This window comes from Apteryx mantelli, chromosome 13, assembly GCF_036417845.1.
Source record: "Apteryx mantelli isolate bAptMan1 chromosome 13, bAptMan1.hap1, whole genome shotgun sequence".
Taxonomy (NCBI): domain Eukaryota; kingdom Metazoa; phylum Chordata; class Aves; order Apterygiformes; family Apterygidae; genus Apteryx; species Apteryx mantelli.
The window spans coordinates 25,491,770-25,506,562 of NC_089990.1; positions in this window are offsets into that span (position 1 = coordinate 25,491,770).

Here is a 14,793-nt window from a genome sequence, read left to right on the forward strand (position 1 = left end):
CCCTGCTGCTCCCAGCTCCTCTCCGCAAGGCCTCGAAGCTTGTGCTGATTACACTTGCATCCGGCCTGGAAGGTCAGAGAGACCTGTCTTGCTCTCCCTGCCCCTCATGGTGCTCTGTGAACCCACCCTGCTCTCCCCTTCCCTGTCTTTCCCTGAGTCCTGGACACACCGGGACGATGGTGCCCTTGAAACAGCCTGGGGCAATGCACCAGTGGGGCAAGAGTGACCACCTCTGCCCTTGCTAGGGAGCGCCAATGCATGCATATTACCTGTCATTGGAAGAAAGGCAATGGGAAGAAAGGCTGGCTCACTGGCAGGCTCAAAGGCTGCGCTCAGGCTGGCCATGCTTGGCCATGAGCTTGGGCTGACGGTTAAGGAGCCTTTGTTGGTACATGTACAATGGTTTGAGCTGTCACCATCAGAGTGCAAAGGGAGTTTGCTCATTTCTCTCTGTGATGGTACGCACCCTTACTGGGGGCTGCCCTGACAGCAGCACTGCTCTGAGGTGGGCAGCGGGTACGGTGGCTTTTGGAACCAGAGCCCTCATGTCCCCATGTTATGGGGGATGAAGCCTGCGGAAAGATCGTTCCAGCCAGAGCTCAAATCAGTTCTGCCAGAGCTCAAATCCCTCAGAGGAGTAACTGCTAAGGAAGCTGGGGAGATTGGAGCTAATCTCAAGCTAAATCACACCTTGCTTGTGAGTCTCAATCTCGCTGTGGGTACAATGCCAAGAGCAGCGATGAGGAGTGTGGGTACTTGAACACGCGAAATCATCAGGTCACAAACTCTTGTCTGAAAGGTAGAGATCTCTTGGCAAATTTATTGCAAGCAGGAAATGGCTGTAGCCGGACGAGTTTCTGTGTGCGAGTCCGTGTGCCTGGGGCTTTGTCCTTGAAGACCCCTGTCTCTGGCAGGGTTGTTGGTCTCCCTAGTGGCAGCAGTGTTCTGGGGCAGTATTTCTGTCGCCCCCAGGACAGAGCGTGGCTCTGGCTGCCCATCTAAGCTGGCAGGTCCTCCTTACGTGCCATGAGCTGAGGCTGGAAGTGGCAGGTGCTCTGGGGCGAGCTGAACGCCTCCAGCATGATCGCGTGCGTCTCTGTTGCTCTCCCTCCTTGTGCTCCACATCGACAGGGCCAGCTGCAATGTCAGGGGAGGCACCTGGCACTTGCGTCCCGGCCCCGTCCCTCTCGCTGCCCCCTGAGACAGCTGCAGGAAAAAGCTCTGCGCAGAGCCCGAAGCAGTGTCGTGAGGAGCGAGGGTCGTTGCCTGGGAGCCGGTGGGTCTGGAAGAGCAGCGATGGCTGTGGGAGGAAGGAGAGCCGTGGGTGAGGGGCTGTGCGAGCGCAGGGCAAGCACCTGCTGCCCCCCGCCACCAAGGGCTTTCCCAAGACGTTGTGGCTTAGTGCAGCTGGCCTCAGTGCCCCTTGCTGGGCCGGGCCAGGCCAGGCCTTCTGCCCACAGAATGGCTCTCGACTCGCATACGTACCTGGGTCACCCTCTGGCGTGTCTCTGGAGGAGGAGGATGAATTTGCATCCACTTTGTGCTCTGAGGGAAACTGCAAGGGGAGAGAAAAAAAGCAGAGGTGAGTGCCATCAGCTCACAAAGCTCAGGGGACTGGTGGCCTGGCATGAACGGGGGAAAATGGTACACGGCGTGGGGATGCTGCGAATGGCCGCGAATGGCCGCGGGAAGGGTCCTGTGACTGGTGGGCCAACGGGACGAGGCTTGTGATGGGGCTGTAACAGCAAGGCTGGGCCGGAGGCCGTAAAGAGCAGGGGGGCAAACGGCGCCAGAGGAAGGGGGCTGGCAGGGTGGGTGTGGGAGATGGCTGCTGCTGTGGCCGGCCCTTTCCCTCCTCGCTCTGCATCCATCCCCCAGCTAGAACGCAGTGCAGGGCGTGGAGGTGTCAGTCCTTGTGCCTTAGGTGGGCTGGAAAGGAGAGCACCAGGCATCTCCCCACCATGCGCACCCCAGGTGGGCCGGAAAGGAGAGCACCATGCATCTCCCCACCATGCGCACCCCAGGTGGGCCTCACACATCTGCTCCCTTTGATGGTCAGTGCCGGCCACCTGCTCCTTGCTCACCCGGTGCGGAGGGCCTCCAGCCAAGGGAGAAGCTGCTGGCTTTGCTTCTGGGGAGCCTGACGTGGGGAGAGGCGCGCTGGTCTCCTCTTGCCGAGAGCCTCCGGCCAAGGGTGAATCTTCTGCCTCGGCTCCTGTGGCCACTGCTTGGGGGAGAGGCGCGCACTGCGGGTTGCCGGCTGCCTCTCTGTCAGCATCTGTGGCCTCGCTGTCAAGCAAGCAGGGCACGTCCTCGTTGTGGCGCATGTGCGTCGGCACCATTAGGCTCTGGAGGCTCGGTCGGACCCAGATCACACGGATAGAGGCAGATTCCTCCAGCTGCTGCTCTTCTGGCAGGTCTTTGTCAGCATCCTGCTGCCTCGCTTCCTCCTCTGTGGATCCGCCTTGCTCTTCCTGCAGCGCTGCCCGGACTCTGGTCCCTGCCGCTTCCTCCCGCTCCTCCTTCAGAGGCTGCTGTTGTGGGCCCCTTGCTGTTGGTGGCCGTGCTGGCCCTGGCCTTCTGCCTCTGCCCAGGAAAGCTGGCATGCTTGCCCCCACGAGCATGGGGAGCAGGTCCTTGCTGAGGCACCGGGGCTGTACTTTTGGCACGTGGCGCCATCTGGTCCTGGGCTGTGCTTGGCAGGGGTGCCGAACTGAGCATGTGTGCCAACAGCCCCTGCGGTGCAGCCACGCTGAGCTCCTCCGCAGCTTCATCCGTGCACGGCAGCGCCGGACACCTCTCCTGCTCATGTCCACGGCTAAGTGCAAGGCTGCAGAAACGAGCGAGTCGACTGCGTGCTCCGGAGAGGCAGCAGATGGTATGGGGCTGTGTGGAGCGGGGCCTGGGCTCTCAGCCCTCCCTGCGATGTGCAGGTCATGGAGGGCCTGACAAAGGGCGGCCAAATCAGGCAGGGAAGACGATGAGGAGTCGGCTTGGGCCATTTCCCTGTGGGGCCCGGCAACGCCTTCTTCTGCAGAGCCGTGCAGTACCTCAGGGAAGGAGAGGCTGGAGCTGGGGCTGGGGCTCTCGCTGCTGGTGAGTCCAGCCTCCTCTGCCATGTCCCTGCCACTGGTCTCCAACTGCAGGCGATCGTCTGCGGCAGAAGATGGTGTTTCCCCGTGTGATGTCCCAGCAAGAGGCGCTTGCACGCTGGGAGGCTGCAGGTCTCCGCTCTTTGATGCTGAGGACTCGCTCAGGACTGAGTCGTGGCTGTGCACCCTCGCGTTGCGGGCCTGTGGCAGACTTGGCAGCACGGGGTATCTTGTCCAGGACTTGTCCCATTCCGTGGATGCTGGGCCACTTTGGCTTGCCCCTTCAGCAGTGCTCTGGGCTCCCTGGAGAAGGGAGTGTCCTGAAGGCTGCTGGCTGATCGGGGGAAGAGTGATCCTGCTGCCGTGGCCTTGCGATGGCCTTGGTGTTGCCAGTGCTGCTCTGGAAGAGCTAGGCCTGGCCTCTGGCGTGGCGGGGAAACGCTCTTCCCTTGCCCTGGTGAGAGCAGAAGCACCCTGCTCGAGTAGTCGAAGGGGAGCACCACTACCAAGTGGGAGGTTTTCCCTGCTGTCATCTTCGGTGAAGTTCTCAGCAGGCCATTGAGGTGCATCAGGCCTGCCTCTGGCAGAGCATCCCGAGGATGTTGGCAGAGCGGGCAGCTTGAGTTGACTTGGAGATGCTGCCGTCTGACCTCTACCTGTGCGCAGCGACACATCTGCCTGGGCTGCTGCCCTGGTGGGGAGAGGCAGCAAGCATGGCACAAGTGGCACCTCTTCACTTGTAAAACTCCCGCAGGGCAGGGCCTCCGCGCGCTCCACCCTGACCGTCTGCAACAGAAGGCAAGGAGAAAGGCCGAGTTACTGCGGTGCTTTCTCCCACGTGCTCCTTCCTTCCCTCCCAGCTGGCAAACCTCCCTGCTGGGAGCCCCAGTGGCAGCGCTCACCCACGCAGGCGGCTGCCACCCTGCTCCCAGCTGCTGGCTGGGGAGGGGGCTGGTCAGTGCTGGGCAAGGGACAGGCAAAGGCAGCGCCCACAGGGAGCCCCGTGGCGTGTCCTTGCAGAGTGCCGTGCGGAGCCGGTGGTCGGCCTGCCGGGCGGCAGGGACCTCCTGTTCCCTCCCAGCACCTGCCGCCTGCTTCTCGGCAGCTCCGGGCAGTCAGCAAGAGGCTTTGCCAGCGCCTCTGGTCAGCTCGGTACCTTTGTGCTGCTGTTTTCAGAGTCCTGTGAGCTCTCCGGGCGGGACAGCGGAGGCAGCCTGTCCCTCTGGTGGGACGAAGCCGAGCTCTGGCTCCGCTGCATCGCTGCGGGTGGCTCCTGGTGGCCCACCTGTGAGGAGAAGGAGGTGCGTGCTGGAAGCGGCTGTGATGGCACAAGCGGCCCCTGAAGTGCAGGAAACCCCAGCCCCGTTTCAAAGGGAAGCTCATGGCCAAGCACGGCCAGCCTGAGCGCGGCCCAGAGCTGCTCTCTGCCTCTCAGCGCAGAGCTGCAGGGGCTGTGTGTGGCTTGGGGCACCCACTGCGTCAGCTCTGCCCGAGAGAAAATCCCCAGGGCCCCGAGGAAACACGCCCTTGCCGCAGGAGCTCAGGGCTGGCCGTCTCGCACCAGCTCCCCTTCCCCACCGTCCTTGTGCTCTGCGTGCGGGTCCCACGCCTGCTGCCTCCTCTCCCTCCAGCCCCATGGCTCACCTCGCTGCGCTCCCGCCTGCTGGGGTGCCCACCTGCGGGCTGGGAGCAGGGCTTCGCCTCCCGCTCCATGGGCATCTCCAAATACGCTGCCGGACACCTACCACGCCGGCACCAAGAGGAGCTGCTCCCTCCTGACGGAGTCGCTCTCCTCAGAGTGGGGACCCCGGGGCGCTCTGGCCCTGGCAGGTCACCACGGGGACGCCCCTCTCACAATGGCCTTGTGGGCACGATGCCACCGCCATCACAGAGCCCTGGCCGTCGCCGTGGGGACCTGCATGGCCTTGCGTGGGCAGTCACTCACGGGGACTCCCCATCACTGCGCCTTTGCCTCCAGCCCTCTGGGCCCAGTTCCTGAGCCCACCTGGGAGCTGGTGTCTGGGGAGCAGGAGGAGTTTTCCTCTCCCCAGCTCGGTGTTCCCCCCGTGCCTTGCAGAGGCGGCTCTTCTCCTTGCCTCCCTGCCTCCCTGGCCCCTCGCAGTCCCTGGGCAGGCCCCCATGTACGTGCTGGCCCACGCTCAGCATGGGGGGCCAGGTCTCACAGGGTGCCTCGGAAGAGACCCTCTCGGCAGACCTGGCGTGCGGCCAGCCCTGCTGGGAAAGCCCTGGGATGCCAAAGCGTGCCCAGACGCGGGGGAGCTCCGTCGGCACAGCGGCCCGGCCCAAGGGGAAGGAGGCACTGCAGCACGGCTGTGTGTCAGGCCTCTGCGATGGCCAGGCACAATCAAAACCTCTTTTTTTTAATGAAAACGCCATCTATCCATTGTGCCTCAAGACTGGTCGGATCGGGTTTTAATTGGTAATGAACTAAGAGGGAATAGGCCTTAGCCAGGATTGCCCTTTTAAGTCACTGAACCGTGACTAAAACCTTGCAATGCATTGCATAGCCTGTACCCACACACAACCCACCACAACTCCCCCCGCTTTCAGACTACCACTCTCACACCTAGAGTGCGGTAGAAGAGCTGCAAATGCCTAGCTCAAGGCTCCTAAACAGGACCTCTCACTGCTTAGGCCATGCTGTCCCTTCATCCGCTCTTGCCTCCAGCTTTCCTCATGCAACTGAGACGAGCAGAAGCTTATCCACTCCTTCCTTCTCGCACAAACTTTAAGCAATCTGCAGGCAATCTGAGCTCCCAGAGAGCCAAGCTGCTCCACAAACGCCAGCTCTCTTCCTGTTTGCTGACCAAGGGTAAGATTACACAGTTCTCACTACTACTAATTACACAGGGAATTTCTCCCAGAGCGCTGCCCTGGTGCTCACTTGGTATAACTGCCCCGCATTCATAATCCAGGGGAACGGCTTCTTGGGCAGGAATTGTTAGGGCAAATGCTGTTCAATTGCTTTTCAAATTGGCCCAAGTGACTTTCAGAGTGTTCCACAGGCCCTTATCCAACCGAACATTAGGGTATAGTTGAAAGATTAACAGAACTGGAATCATTGGTTCGTCTCCCTTTGCAGGAATTGGGAAGGGAACACAAACCCAACCATGCAAAGTATTTACATCTTGGGTATCTTGGATTAGTCAAAGAAACGACGACTCCTATTGCCCCAAACGTTTCTATCAAGAGCTACCTTACACAAGTTAAGATCTAGGTCTAAGAGTAGAAGCTGACTGAGATACAGATGGCAGCTTCTCCAGCGGGTGATCTGTGTTCCTCGGAAGAGGAGCTGTCTTTTCCTCTGGCGGTGGAACTCTCTTGCACTGTGATGCACGAACGCAGTTAGGCAAGTCCCTGCACTTCACTGCACTGGTAGTGATGAGCAGCACTTGCTAAGGTCCTTTCCACCGCGGCTGCAAGACATTCTTCCACTGGAGCACTTGAATAACCGCCCAGGCTCCTGCTTCTAGGGAATGGCAAGGCTCAACAGGTGGTTCTGGTAAAGCCTAGAGTACCTGGGCATGGAGAGATCTTAGGCATTTCATGGAGGCTCTACAGTAATTCAGTAATACCTCAGCAGCTAGTTGCAAATTCGTTTGAAACAAACTGAAGCTACATTGAAAAGTCTCTCTCGCTCTCTCCACACACACACACAGACACACACAGACACACACAGACACACACACACAGAGTACAACATTCAAACTGCATTTCCTTGTGATGCCATGATGCAAGCAGAAAAGAGTTCTTCATCCAAAACCCAGCTGCATTACAACAGTCTTCTGGCAGCATGGTTTGCTGTACTGCAAGATACAGTCTTCTCAGCAGTACTTCATTTGTTAGTTATCACCTGAACCACTTTTCAGCAAGAGTGGCGATAGCTACATGCAGATGTTATCATTGTGAAAGCTGTGATGCACCTTTGGGGACACCAGCTCCTGCAAGTCACTTGAGTCTAAGGATGACAATGAAAAGTTTTAGTTTGAAGTGTCTGCCCTATTGTCCACCACACAGTCTGAGACTGTGCACTACAGAAATGCAGTTTATATACTGAAATTCAGTGCTAGGTGGAGGATTAGGTAAACAAATGAACTGTCACGCAGTGATCAGTAGTGTGCTCCAGTTTAAATACAGTACAAGGCTGATTTTTTTCATATTAACACTTGTTTGAGAGAAAGGGGGACAAAGATCTGTTTCAGTGTTTGTCGCCTACCCAGTTTTATCAGCTTGAGAACTGACTGCTGAGAAAAAAACTATCCCTCAGTAGTACGGTAGGGGAGCGTTCAAATAATCCAAGACTTGAATTTACTCTTATTTTAACAAGCTCCAAAGCTAAGGCAGAAGTTTTGGCTCTGGTCTCTCCCCTTCCCAGACACGAGGTTAGAGCCATAGAAGTGTCTAAATTTGCAGTGCTTCCCTGTGCCAAAGCCTAGACCTTTCGGGTGCGAGTCACTACCACAGTCCTGCCCCATTACCACTGCCATCATGGAATAGTTTGTCAGACTCAGCCACTTCAGTTTTTGAGACTATTTAGAGAGGAGCCTAGGAAGTTACACCAAGCAGTTCTCCATTACTCACTAAATGCTAACTCTCTATTCAGAGAGTCCCAGCACAGGAGCAAGGCAAGCGTCTTTTGCAGCTGCCGTTCCAGCTCTGACTTTCCAAAAGGAGGAAAAAACACATTGACGGTTCACATCAAGCCTCCTAGCTCCTTAAAAGCTAGGTTTGTTTTGGTTTTCTTTCTGTTTGTTTTTTAAAAAGGACACACACTGCACCTTCCACTACCTTAGACTACTGAACTACGTTCCTAAGTAATGTTGCTGCCTGCTGCTCAGCCTCTCTGTTCTGAACTCTTACAGAGCTCTTGATGCAGCTTCCTGACACCTGCCCTCAGCTACAACTAACTGTTAACATCTTCAGTGCCAACAGAAAAAGGAAAGGCCATCATTTGAAGAAGCACACTTCTGATGCCCGTTTTCATTTGACGACCTTCCCCTTGCACAGGAAATTAAGCAGCAATAAATATCTAGCTCCTGTGTCGGTCAAGAAGAAACCTGGAAGAATAAAGCCATATGGGTCTATGACATCATTTGGTCATAGCTTTTTTATTCCATACAGCTAGTATTAATCACAATTGCCAGTTTCTTTAGGAGTACATCAAATTTTCTGGAAGAGATGGAGAAACATTCCTCCAGTGTCTGCAGATACACGCTGTCCACATCATTGAGAACGGGAGCTGCTAAAGAATCAGCCACCAAAGTCAGCTGAACCGCTGCGCTCCCCTTGCTAAGGAATGCTGGTTTTAAGGGGGCAGCAGCGTCACAGGGGTTAAAAGACCTACGGCGCGTTCTCGTTCTCCGTGGAGGAAGAGGTTTGTATGGCACATAAGGAGCAGCAGCAAGGAGCGCCCCATCCCTCAGAACAACCACGCAGTCAGCGCACCTGGGCTCAGAGTCACACAAGCCAGGCTTACACAGAGCACACTGATGAGAGTTTTGTCAGCCAGAGCATCCAGGCTGCTTGCTGATTAGCCCCGTTGTGCGCAACAAACGCCTAAGGCCAGCCAAAGCCAGAGACACCTCGTGCAACACTGCAGTTTTCTTCAGCAGCCAAAGAGCCCCAAACTGGCGCCAAAGCCCTCCTCGCTAGTCACAGTATGTTTGGGATCGTCCGGGCGTTTTCACAGATCTCGGCGTAGCGCCCGGCCCCACTCCGCTGCCGGGGGCTCCGGCGGCGCGGGCGGCCGCTCCCCGCCCCGCCCCCGCCCCTGAGGAGGTGCCACGCAGCGCGGGTGGGGGGGAAGCGGGCCGCGGCCGTTGCGGGGGTGGGGGGGCGGGGGGACGGACGCCGGCTCGCGCCGCGGCCGTTGGGCGGGCTGGGGCAGAAGCCGCCGCTGTTGCCATGGCAGCGGCCAACGCGCTGGGAGGCGCCTGCCCGCCCGCGGCGCCTTGGCGGGATGCGGCCCTGCTAGGGCTCCTCTCAAATGTACTACTATTTTCTCTCAATCAAAAGTTCCTTCTAAAGGCAATTCGGTACTGGAAACATCCTTATTGCAGAAATTCCACTTATTAAGATAGCTGCAGGTTTTAGGAGAGTAGCGAGTATATGGCTAAGGTCAGGGTTTGGTGCCTGGTGGTGGATGCCGCTCTGCCAATGTCAGTCCATCCTTGCTGGAGAAACGCGACCCTCCCTCGCAGGGTGGCTTTCCTGTGCCTGCTCCCTTCCCGTTTCTCAGGCTGCTTTGCTTTCTTTAGCCCAGGCCACGCTGTGTCATTGCAATGAAGCCTTGCCAGCCTGTTGTGTTGCTACCTGTGCGTGTGGGCAAAAGTGAGAGGCTGAAGCCGTGGAGGGGCCTTGGATCTCCCAGGGCAGTAGGGTGGTCCAAGACTGGAGCAGGGGCCCGGGCTCATGGGGCAATCTGTCCTTGTGGACAGCCACACCTCGATAGTGCCAGGCCCAGGGAAAGCTGAGCTGGCAGCAGGAGGCTGGAGCAGAGATGCCCAGAAGCCCCTTCCCGCCCCAGCTGCTCCGTGTTTCTGTAGCTCAGTGAATGGGTTTGTCTCCAGCTCTGTCTGGCTTCACTGGCATTGCGTGCACTGGTCTGCCTCTTGAGAGGTCACTGATGCAAAGTAACAAGTTCCCAAGTTTTTATTCCAAGCAGGAAATGGCCATAGCCTGACGAGTGTTTGCGCGCACGTCCATGTGTGTGTGTGAGGTCACACGTCTGTGGGAGTTGGTCCTTGAAGGTCCCTGTCTCTGGCAGGGTTGTGGGGTCTCCCAAATGGCGGGAGTGCCCTGCGGCAGTATTTGTGTCGCGCCTTCCCACTACTCTCTGCGTGCCTTTGGGTGTTCCCCGGGGTCCTCCCTGGGCCTTGGGGTGCTTCCAAGAGCCCTCCATGTGCCTTTCAGGGCACTCAAGGGCCCTCTCTGTGGGCATATGGTCTCCCCCAGGACCTTCTGTGTGATTTTTGGTATGCCCCAGGGCTCTCCCTGTTCCTTTCGGTGCAACCCAGGACACTCAGTGTGCATTTTGAAGCACCTCAGACACTCCATATGCCCTGTGGGTGTGCTGTAGCAGCCTCCTTGTGCCTTTGGGCGCACCCCAGGTCCCTCTATTTGGCCAGGGTGGTTCCAAGGGCCCTCCGCGTGCCTTTCAGTGCATCCAAGGGCTCCCCTTGTGCCTTTAGACACCCCCTAGGGCCCTCGGTGCTCCTTTTGGTGCAGGCCAGGACCTTCCATGTGCCTTTGAGCGTGCCCCAGGGTATTCCATTTTCCATTTAGTGTGCCCCAAGAGCATCTCCGTGTGCCTTTCAGTGCACCCCTAGACGCCTCCCTGTGCCTTTGGGTGTGCCCCAAGGCCCTCCATGTCCTGTTCAGTGGGCCCCAGGGCCCTGCACGTGCTGTTCAGCACACCCCATGCCCTCCGTGGGCCTTTCTTCATGCCCAGGGCCCTCTGTGTGCCTTGGGGTGCACCCCATAAACTTCCATGTCTCCTTTGGTAACACTCGAAACTTTGAACAAAGCTATTCAAATAAATAGGGGTACTAGCTTGGCTCTGCTCTTTGCGTTGCAGCCACCAGGGCAGCTACGTGCAGGCAGAGTCCACAAATGTTGTCACTATAAATGATAAGTACACCACATTTTTGCCTGATACAGGAGCACGAGTTTTAACGATAGATCAGCATACCTATGAAGGTAAAGCTCCTTTAAAGAAACAAGCAATATCAGTAGTAGGTGTCAATGGTGCAGTTAGCACTTCTGCAGCTGTAGGGGCTAAATTAATATTGTCCAATGTCTGTACCATAAGACACTTGTCATGGGGCAAAATGAATAGTCTGGGAATGGATCTTCTGAAAGGACAGTCTTGGATAGATAGCTGGGGTAAGTGGGAAACTGGTCATCCTCCAGTTACAGGAAAAGCAGATCTCCATATGATTAAGCCTATAAATGTGCTACAAACAGCAGCCCCCACCCCACGCCTAATACCAAACCAGTTAACATTCCTCAGTGTCAGCTGCCTGCTCCTGCCATAAAACCTGTGACAGAAGTAATCAAACAATTATATATTCCATATATAAATATATGCCATAGAACAGCCCAATACAGCCCGTTAAAAAAACAGGTGGGATGTAGCACTTGACTATTCACTCTAGGGCTTTAGATAAAGCTACTGGCCTTTTCACAGCTGCTGTTTCTAGCATTGTAGATAGAGTTAATACAACAAATGAATGTGCCTGGGACTGGGACGGTGAGACAAAAGAAGGGGTATGGTTCGCAGGCGGGAGTGCCCAGTGAGTGGGGAAACAGTGGAGAGGCAAAGCTAGAGCTATACTGGTAGAGACTAGAGAAGCTTTTGCTGACTAAATCAATGGCTGGGCCCAGCTGGCAGAGCTTAGAGCTGTGGAAATGTCCCTGGAGCAAGGAGCCACTTGTGTCTACGCGGGCTCAAATGCTGTAGGGGCCAGTGCCACCCAGTGGCTAGAGAACTGTGCGGAAAACAATTAGCAAGTAAATGGTACAGGCACATGGGGAAAAACACCCTGGGAAAAGATTTACGATATAGCTTAATCTGAGAACATATCCATAGGACATGTATGTGCCTGCCAAAAACCTTAAAACCTTGAGACAAAGTGGAATTAGATGGCTGATCATCTGGCTAGAATAAACATATTACAAAAATCTGAGGCAGGATGGCTGGGTAAATGGTTACACGAATAGTTAGGACACACTGGGAGTTACGATTTATTTCAACAGGCTGCAAGGAGAGGATGGCCTGTGACAAAAGCTCTGGCAAAGCAAATTGTAGACGCCTGCCGTTTTTGCCAAACAACGTGGTACAGTACCTGTCAAACAACAGTTTGCCAGTCTTAGGGAAGGTGAACTACTCTGGGAAACTTGGCAAGTAGATTATGTTGTCCCGCTAAAGCAAACAGCTGAAGGCTGGAAATACGTCCTTACAGGAGCAAAAATAATCAGCAGTATAGGGAATGCGTACCCCATCCGAGCTGCAACTGGTCTAGCAACTGCTGCTGGTTTAAACCAGTGGTTTGCTACTTTTCTCTTGCCCGCAGAAATACAATCTGATAATGGATCCTATTTTAAGAATAAAGAAGTGCAAACTTGGTGTGCTTCAAATGGAGTACAGTGGACTTCTTTGCACCTACCGTATTGACCTCAAAGCAATGGGGTAGTAGAAAGATGGAATCGACTAGTGAAACAACAGCTACACGAGAGTGAATCTATTAGTACCTCTAAGTGGGGATGCCATTTGTGGGAAGCTGTAAGACAGCTAAATAAGCAACAAACTCCCATGGGAAGTCCCATAGATAAGGGGTTCATGTCAGTAGCTGCACGAATTCCTGCTAGAACAGAAGTGAAACCCTATTGAAGTCCTGGAGGTGAAGTTGTGGTTAAACATCCAACTCAGAGATGGATCTGGGTGACTCTTGTTTTACAAAGGAAAAGGAGTAAGGGATGCTGTAGACACTAGAGGGAGTAAATTAGCCCTAACTGAGGCTTGGATTATGTCCAAGACCTAGGTGTCTTCTCTTGCAGGAAAAGGTGCTGTTAGCTTATCACCGTGGGAATACTGGAATAACTGGAACGTACACCCCAAACCTGTCTTTAACAGGTTCCGCCTTTTCACTTTGCCCATGGAACAACTCGAGTATTAAAGATCAGTCACAACCCATCTTTAGAACTACGTTTACAGGAGGAATACAAGCTGTGATAGCACTAGGTCAAGGACTGACAGTAGGCAATAATGGTACACTATCCCTAAGATCTAAAGTTAAGGTAAATGTAACTCTATGGGATAACGCTGGACGGGAAGCTGCACGTGGCTCTGACAATAGAGTGAAATGGCTACTACAGGCATTTTAAGGCAACATTTGCCATTGTAATGTGGCATATGTTTTTGACCAAATCACCAAGCAGACTTACTGCATGACTTCTCATGTGACTGAACAAAAGATGTGTTGTTTTGCACTGTTTCATACAGCAGTAGTAATTGGAGCAACCTTACCTCAGCTAGACAGCTTTCTCAAACAAAACACCAAAGTTACTCAACATCGGTATGAAGCTGGAAAACACTTGGAAGAAAAAGGAGTAAAAATGATATATGATACTAACGAACTGCTTTGGTTAGCAGAAGTTGAAACCAGTCTTACTGAACATCATTGGCGTGATATCTTGAAAGGCTGCTCAGCAAAAGCTACCAGCATATTGTGACTGATGTTACATCCTATGCTCATACTGTTAATAATCACTGTATCGTTATTTGTTGCAACCTTGATGTTGATCTGTTATCTTAAAAATTGAGTAGTACACATGCATGAAATATTAACTCAAGTTCAATCACATACAAAACTACTGTAAATTACTGTTTTCCCATATATATTTATGTTCTTCCCCTCACGGTGCACAGGCAAGAGGGCTGGTCATTCATACGATGAATGGATTAAGCTCACTGTGCAATGCCAGTAATCGTTAAATGTTGGTCTGAGCAAGGGGCGGAATGTGACGAACACATAAACCCCTGCAGTGGAAGAAGGGTCAGAGGAGATGGGCAAGGGCGAGGTGCCCATGAAGCTCAGGGAAGAATGTAGGGAGTGACTGACCACAGCTGTTGCAAGGAAAGCTGAATTTATCTCAACACAAAGGGGACTAAGATGGCGGCCTTTGTTTTGGATAAACAGCTGTGTCAGTTGAGTGGCTCAGCTGACTATATCACAGTGGAGTGGATCAGCTGGTTGGGTAAATGTTTCTCCCTGAGTTCATCAAAAGAGTGTGACTGTCTCCTGGAGCTGGACAGACCAGCATGGGGGGAGTGCATGCATGGCTCAGCCCAACACAGAGTATAAAACTGAGCAACTAGCAAAAGACTTTTGAAGAGAGCAATGGACTTGAGCGGCTTTCAACCCACGTATTGCGTCCCTGGGGACACCCAGCGTTGTGATGGTGAACAAATCATAGAGACCGGTAATGGGAATGACATTTGTGAGCCCCAGCGCTGCCTATAGAAGAGCCTAGATGACCCCGTGGGTGCATTAACTGCCTCATCTGCCAAAGCAGCCATGTGCCGTCGCAGGCACTGCCTCAGGCCGCGAGCCGGACACTCACTCTTGCATGCTTCCCCAGCAGTGCCAGGCAGCAGAGCAGCGATCCTCGTTGGCACTAGGGCTGCCTTTCCAGGAGGTGAAGTGCTCCTGCATGTGAGACACCCAGGCGGGAGAGCTGCATGCCCCAAGTCGAGAGCAGGAAGAATTGCTTATTCTCTTGTGACATCTGATAGCCCACCTCTGATAGCTGCCAAGGCCGTCAGGGACGCAGCTGCCTGCAGCTCATTCTTTCCATTCATGACGGTATCACAAACCATTTGGTGTCCATAACCTTAGCAGAGGCTGGCCCAGGCCTGAGCAGATCGAGTGTGACCAGCTCCTGCCCCAGTGGAAGCAGCTACCCCAGTGACCACCCTGCTGCTCCCAGCTCCTCTCCGCAAGGCCTCGAAGCTTGTGCTGATTACACTTGCATCCGGCCTGGAAGGTCAGAGAGACCTGTCTTGCTCTCCCTGCCCCTCATGGTGCTCTGTGAACCCACCCTGCTCTCCCCTTCCCTGTCTTTCCCTGAGTCCTGGACACACCGGGACGATGGTGCCCTTGAAACAGCCTGGGGCAAT